This window comes from Seriola dumerili, unplaced genomic scaffold (genome assembly GCF_002260705.1).
Source record: "Seriola dumerili isolate Sdu_G_001 unplaced genomic scaffold, Sdu_1.0 BDQW01000003.1, whole genome shotgun sequence".
Taxonomy (NCBI): Eukaryota; Metazoa; Chordata; class Actinopteri; order Carangiformes; family Carangidae; genus Seriola; species Seriola dumerili.
In genome coordinates, this window is record NW_019174258.1 from 9,880,963 (window position 1) to 9,887,240 (window position 6,278).

At 38.7% G+C, this 6,278-nt stretch overlaps 1 protein-coding gene across 3 annotated transcripts in view; it reads right to left on the reverse strand.

Annotated features, from left to right (window-relative positions):
- adcy7 (adenylate cyclase 7) overlaps positions 1 to 4,271 on the reverse strand; it is a 55,998-nt gene extending 51,727 nt beyond the window's left edge. For all 3 annotated transcript variants that reach the window (XM_022740063.1, XM_022740054.1, XM_022740047.1), the window contains exon 1: positions 4,189 to 4,271. The gene's annotated coding sequence lies outside the window, so the exon portion shown is untranslated. The remainder of the gene's footprint in view (positions 1 to 4,188) is intronic.
- Between the last annotated feature and the right edge of the window lie 2,007 nt (positions 4,272 to 6,278).

Genomic DNA, 6,278 nt, shown 5'->3' on the forward strand with positions numbered 1-6,278 from the left:
GAACAATCCAGAGAGTTTGGTGGTTTCAGTGAGCCTGACAGTAAGTGGCCTGAATCACTGACTGATGATCTGATGACCAATGTTTTTCCATCCTTTCTGAGGTGAAATTTGAGGCTGAAAGTGGACCATTGTTTCTTCTTAACTAAACAACAACTACAGCATCACAAAACCACTTTGTACAGGTAACATGTTTGATGTCTCTTTTAATTTACATGAAAAGCGGCACAGGAAAAGAGAAACAGCATTTATAATATGGGTGGAAAACGCAGTGGTGAGGAGGGATTACTAATGATCTCTGGCTAGGAGCACCAGAGTCAGAGTTAATGAGTCCGATTAGTCCCCAGTGTGTGTTCAGGGATTAGTACACTGTCCACCAAGAGAAACCCTTCTCATTTCAAGCCTGAGGGGGTTTCTCTCAGGAAGTGGATGAGACAAAGTGAGGATGAAAGATGAGAGACAAAGACAGCAATGACGGGAGAGTGGGGAGAAGTAGAGTGAACTCATCAGTGCTATGAGTGACTAGATACGTTTGGAAAACATCACGGCATCTAATGACAACAGAAAATGTCTAGCAATCAGACTGTGTGTGTGTGTGTGTGTGTGTGTGTGTGTGTGTGTGTGTGTGTGTGTGTGTGTGTGTGTGTGTGTTTAGAGAAGACAGACCTGGATGTCATTTCTCTCCTGAGGCAGAGATAGGAAGAAAGTCTCAAACAGTTGAAAGAGGTACAGTAGGTTTTTCCTGACACACACACTTTATTAAAAACAAAGACAGATCCGACATGCGCTTCAAAATTATTCTGGGTGGAGTTTACTACAGTATCACTGCACAAATAAGATACTGTCTGACACTTTCCTATGATTGTATAGTTCTTCCTGAATAACTCTTATAGGAAAAGAAATATGTTCCTTACCTTTATAACGAAAAAGAAGATGGCTATCTGCAGTTTAAGAAAGATTGTGAAAGAAGTAGTGAAGAGAAGAGAGCGCGTGCGTCTCTCTGCCTGACAGATGGTGTCAACCCTAGCTCTAAAGAAAACCTGCAAGAAGTCACATTCACATTTCCTGTGGAGGTTCTCCATATTTCCTGTCAAGGTCACTGTCAGTCATTGTCAAGCACAGACTGTGCATGCATTGAATGCATGTGTATTAGCAGATTTGTTTATGTGTGTGTATTTAGGTAAGCTACACAGGTCTCTCTTTAGCATTCTCTTTAGCATCAGTGAATATGTATAAAACAACTAATTTTGCCACTAATGCATATGATTTGTATAATTGTAAAAACTCATGAGGAGTCAAACTAAACCAACACTTTGTTTATCAAAAGAGAAAAGCACCAGTTCATTTGGAGCCGTGGACAAAGCCTGGTCAGATTTAGTAAACCCACACCTACAAGATACAGATTGATAATGATGATGTCTAAATCGATCCACATTAGTCCACAAAAGCCCAAATCATCTGATTTTGTCCCAGGGACTCCAAATGCATCACTGTTTTTACTATGCGTGCTACATAACAGTGTAGGCAGTTAATATATAATCTAAAAATTAAAGATTCTCTCAAATAAATGCTCTGTTTTGAACAAGTCTGACAGATCCTTGACAGTACATAAACCTCACTTTGGAAAACACTGCTTTCTGCTGCCTACATGATCAGCTGAGGCTGCATGACAGAGGAAAAAGAAACACAAAACAACTTTACCACTGGTTATTAAAGAGACTTGTCACAAAATAACAATGAGGATAGTAGACTCTGTCATCACATTGAACAGTACAGTTTTTTGTTTGTGTGAGCATGTGTATGTCTGTGCAGCACAACCCTCAACAGATGGTCCCTGTCCAGATCCATCAAACTGTAAAATCAATCTAGTAACATGCACAATCACAACAAGCTTCCCATCATGTCAGAATGAGATACATCACAGCATCACAATGGATAATTGAACACAAATGGCAAATGCCAATGTATGTGTCACAATTTAGATTACAGCTTTTCTATGAGAGGCCCTATGCATGGCAGCTGTGCATTGATCCACTGATTCATGACCAATAATTTAACCCCATCCTACTACAGTGCCACTTTGGAGTCTTGTATACCTATTATAGTCAAATAAATCAGTTCCATGCCTCAACAACCAATGCTCAGTGTTTGCTCTCTCACTTGATTTTTTTTAGTGATGACACTCTGTCCTCATCTCAGAAAACCAGCTACTGGTAACCCCATAATCTACCTCCATTTACTAGAGCAAAGCTGACAAGGATTAGTGATGTAATCATCCAAATGATACACACCCCACATACTTGTAATGTCCGTCATCCGTATACAGATGGTGACACTATGTATGCTCCATGGACAGAAACATGAGGCCAAATGTATTTATGTGCACTGAATTATACTGCCAGGTACGCATTTACCATCCGATCCCAGGGTTTACACATTTTTCATACTCCCATTCTCTGCAAACATAAAACAAGGAATTCAGTTTGCAGTGCAAACAGCAACAGCTATTAAGCCTTAGCAAACAGCTTTAATCAGCAGAACTACACTCATATTTTCTAGTGAGGAATCAAAGTGCCTGATGATGTTTGATGTTTTATTTTTACAGCTACACAATTCAGGAAAACCCAACCATTACAAATGGTCTGATCCTAAACTGATATCTGTTTGTTGGATCTCTGCATTAACAGCGATTACATCAGCTATCCTGCAGCATTACATGCATGCAACACATTACACACTGCTAGGTTGATATAAACACTGGAGGTTGACTCTGACCACCACTGTTGTCTATTTAGAACAGTTGTCAACTCCACAAGAACAAAATTTGTAAACCATAAAACTACTACTCTGACCATTAACAAAATTCAGTTCAACCTCATTTTATCGGGGATTTTTGTAGAAATCTCATATCCAGACACACAAAACCAAAACTAACTGACAGAATAAGTGAGATTTTTCTAAATGGGTGAACTGACCATTCAAGGTTGATGATCTTTTACTTAAGTTTCATTAAAAGCTACTAACTTTGCTTTCTCATGCCATTTCATGACACAGCTCCACGGTAAAAGCAACAGCTCTGTGGTATTAAAACTCAGTAATTAAACACAGGAGATGACTGCACCACTTTGAATGACTATGTCTAGGTCCTACTGTGTATGACTGATTTAGGTCAAAAAATGCTGACATTGTTTGAAAACTCTTAATTTGTTTAATTAAAACCATCCATGATGCAAGGACTAAAGGGCAAAGCAGTATTGTACCAGCTACAATAAACCAGCTGCATCTTTTATAATCCTAGGGCATTTTTATTGTTCAACTACTGTTGTTTTATGTGGCAATAGGTGCTAATCCTGTTAGGCCCATGAGCATAATGTTCTTGGGAGATATGAAGAGATAAACTCTTCCAAGTCATCATCTTAGACAGCAAGGCAGCACTTTTGCATACTTGGAACTAAAAAACTAAAGAACTAAAAAAACAAACATTTCCTGCCCTGAAAATATTTTGGGGTCAGTCTTATTTGGAAGAACACCAAATCACTGACAAAAGACAACACAAGATGACTAGTAGACTTCTATAGGTTTTACTGTTGTCTGTGTATCCTAAAGAAATTATTAGAATTTAAAAAATATCTCAGAAAACGCACACACTGAAGAAATATGTAGGAAAGTTGTCATGAACACAGAGGCTATATCAGTGTGGTTTCATTCTGCTCATTCAGGGTTATTTTTTCTTTTAATACAGACATGAGCTGCTGACAAACAGCGGTGAGACAACACATGTACTCAGCCTCGAGGCTCTAGCGTCAACTAAACTGCATCTCACTTCAAGTGAGCTAAAGTAAAAAGCATCGTTAGCTATCTTAAGTAACCCGAAATGCACTAAACTCAGCATCAAGACTCTGGATGGCAGGAGCAGCCAGGTGAAAACGCGGCACAAAAACCCACTAAGTCGAACATTTTTACTCCCAACTCTTGAAAAATGCTCTCCTTTGAATGAACTTCGGATCAAATCGAAAGGTCTTCGCAGAGGTGAAGTTTTCGGCTCAAAAACAACGTCTATTACCTTTTTCATTTAAGGGAAGAGACAATTAACCTTCCCGTATACGGTGTGGCGACTGCTAGGAGGGTTTCAGGTTGTAAGGTTTCATTAGTCGCAGTTTTTTACTATTAAACGAAGTTTTTGTGTCTTACCTGACAGGTTTCGAAGTCCCGGAGATAAATGTACATAAATAACCGGTAGGCGCAAGCTTGGGGAGCGTGCTGTGGTCCCCGTGCTCCTCTACAACTGTCCGTGTGCGCGCTGCTCTGAGCGAGGACGCCCCACCTCCATCATCTCTGACACACACGGTTCTTAATATTACTGTTACGCTACTTTTCATCTCAAATTATTTCTCAGTATGTGGACTTTATAGTGAAGCATTAACACTAATACAGAGAGAAAAAAAAGTCAGAAAACAAATCGGAGGCAAAGCAAAAACTTCTCTCAACACGCGGGTTAATTGTACTGTTTTTATTGCATGAATTGTAATAGCTGCAGAGAAACAAATTTCAGATGAGTACAGTTGGGTTTGAAGGCTTCCTGCAGTGAAAAAAGATGGTCAGTGGACATTCAGATGGCACGGCTAACTTCATTTGCCTTTCTCCTTGTCCGTCTACCACAAGACCAGCGTTTATATACTGCATTTAAACCGCAACTGTAGCGCTGGGGGATGGTGGTGGTGGTGGTGGGGGGCATGGAACCGTAGTTTTAAACATTTCAACACTAAATATAATAGGCTGTGAGTTAGTGCATGGACTCAAATGTGCTTCACTGTCTTAACACAGAAGATTAAACTTGCTCGGGAATGAGCAAGGCATCATGTTGCTGCAGCAGACATTGTAGTGATGTATAATGTAAGGTGGTAGTTATTGCTGGCTACTTGATTTCACTGTGGGTGATTCTTGTCACATTTGGAAGAGACAATGGAGAATTGCACTGTGCTTTGGTGTGTTACTCCCTCCAGCAAGCACTCAGCTTAACGAGTTTTCTATATGCAGCTGCCCATTCAGTTGAGATATCAGGACATTATCGGTCAATCACAAAAATAACGCAGCGATAAACCGTCCAAATGCAGTATACAAGCCCAAACTCTGTGTGGATTAAGACTCAGAGCAATGACTCCATCTACAGGTTAGTTGCTGTACTGCAATGACAGAGGGGGATTGACACATTGAAGACGTGTGTTTCTATGATAGTTTATGAAAAAAAAAAAAAAAAAACTATCCGCTCCCTTTTAAAGTAAGTAGACCAGCCACATATTAAAATACAATTACCACTGTATGACTTGTAAAATGGTCTCTCTCAAACTTTTCCAAGTAACTTGGTCACTCAACTGTCAATGAAAAAAAACCCAATTAAATAATAAAGGTGGTATTTTACTGTACCTGAATATTCCCACCCCACCCCCCCTCGCAATTTATCCTATTTCAAATATAGGACTCAAACATATGGGCTCTAATGTTAATAATACATTTATCCATACTATGCTCATATAATTAATAAAAAAATAAATACATTTAACAAATACAAATGATTTTGTAGTTGGTAAATTACCGAAGGAACAGATTATCACCCACAGTTGTATTGTTAACACATTTTTTTTTTTCAAGTGTAGGATTTTTCATAAAACCATTATCACCCCTTATTAATTTAAACCTGTAGTCTTAATAGTCTTAAAGCCTCTACACTGGTGTGGCTGTGCTATTGAGATGAGATGATGATCTCTCACCCGGTCATCTATAGGGCTGTACGTGAGCATTGGCTCACTCAAGGCTAAGTTTTAACACTGTAGCACAATCACAGAGAGCAACCAGGAGTAAAAGTAGATGCTGATGATTTATGTTGGCAATGGGACCCAAACCAGCTCTTGGCTTTGGCCGAAAAGCTGCGGGCACAAGATGTGCATGTTTACATGTCTTCAATCGGTATATTTTGTAAAAATCTCATATGAAACAATCTCTTCTTACTTGTATTTTTAACTTTTTTTTTCTGATGCGTTTTTGTACAAATCTTTGTATAACCTGTTTAGACTTAACAAAAACCAACAGAAAAATCAACCAACAAAAAGAAATCTCATGCATAAGTTATGTCCCACTCTTACTGATTGCATTTGTAAGTTACCATCTTAAAAAAATCTGTGTATATATTTGTCTGTTCAACATAACATTTATATTTTTTATACATTTTAAGCCATCTGCTTTTTTCTTCTTTTTTTTGATAAAATTTTTGATCCTATTTTCCA